The sequence below is a fragment of the Elephantulus edwardii genome, unplaced genomic scaffold (assembly GCF_000299155.1).
Source record: "Elephantulus edwardii isolate Elephantulus edwardi_28Jun2011 unplaced genomic scaffold, EleEdw1.0 scaffold00324, whole genome shotgun sequence".
In the NCBI taxonomy this organism is placed as follows: Eukaryota; Metazoa; Chordata; class Mammalia; order Macroscelidea; family Macroscelididae; genus Elephantulus; species Elephantulus edwardii.
The window spans coordinates 1,908,477-1,909,557 of NW_006400074.1; the positions used below are offsets into that span (position 1 = coordinate 1,908,477).

General features: G+C 39.8%; 1 protein-coding gene across 1 annotated transcript in view; it reads right to left on the reverse strand.

Annotated features, from left to right (window-relative positions):
- Window positions 1-1,081, reverse strand: part of LOC102866188 (protein FAM35A-like) — a 111,208-nt gene that overhangs the window by 14,691 nt on the left and 95,436 nt on the right. The window lies entirely within an intron of this gene.

Genomic DNA, 1,081 nt, shown 5'->3' on the forward strand with positions numbered 1-1,081 from the left:
AGATGCTCTGCCGGGGAAGGAGGGGCAATCTCCTCCTGTACCAGTCAGATCTGATTTGACGGTACACGCACACAAAAATAATAAAATAAAATAAAGTAAAAAAAAAGTAAAGGCCACTCTGTTTTTTTTCATGCTACTTTCTGTATTTTATCTTTAGCTTTGATTTGGAGAATTTGACTATGGTAATGTCTTGCTGTTTTTCTTTTGGGATCTAGTTTGTGTTAGTTTCTTTGGGGTTTGCTGAGCTTCTTGAATGTGGCTTTTCTCATCCTTTATAATACTCAGGTAGTTTTTTTCTAGTACGTATTCCACAATTTTCTCAGTACTTTCCATGGCCCCCTCATGTTCTGAAATTCCAGTTATATGTTTGTTGTTCCCTTTTGATGTTATTCCTTTGTTTTCTTCATTTTCTTTCCCTCTCCTTTCTGATTTTCCCTCTAGTGTGTTCCCTTTGAGGTTCTTGTCTTCCAGCTCACTGATTCTCCGTTCCATCTCTCTGTTCTGCTTTTTTGTCCCTTCAGGATGTTGAAACTTCTAACCATTTCTGTCTTGTAATTCAGGATTGCATTTTCATGTATTTTGTTATTTCCAGTACAATGTTGGCTGTACCCTCTCTACCTCTGGATGATTTTTCAAGTTCTTGTACTTCTTTATAGTTTCAATTTATCTTCCATCTTTGCAGTTCCTTCAGTTCATGTTCCTCTGTGTGGATATATTTCTTCTGGTTATCTGTCTCTGGGGTATTCACTTTATTTATGGCTTCCATTCTTCCATCATTTATACATTTTTCTATAGCTGTTCATATGTTGTTGCTGTTGTTATGTGTCATCGAGCTGCTTGCAACTCCTAGCAACTCTATGAACAACAACTCTGAACCCTGCCCTATCCTGAGCCAACCTATCATCTCTGACACACCTACCCCCATTACCCTCATCACTGAGTCAGTCCATCAAAACCGGGTCTTCCTCTCTTGCAGCATCCCTCCACTCTCCCAAGCATGATGTCCCTCTCCATGGACTGGTCCCTCCTTGCAACATGTCCAAAATATGTCAGATGAAGCTTCAGAATCCTTGCCTCCAAG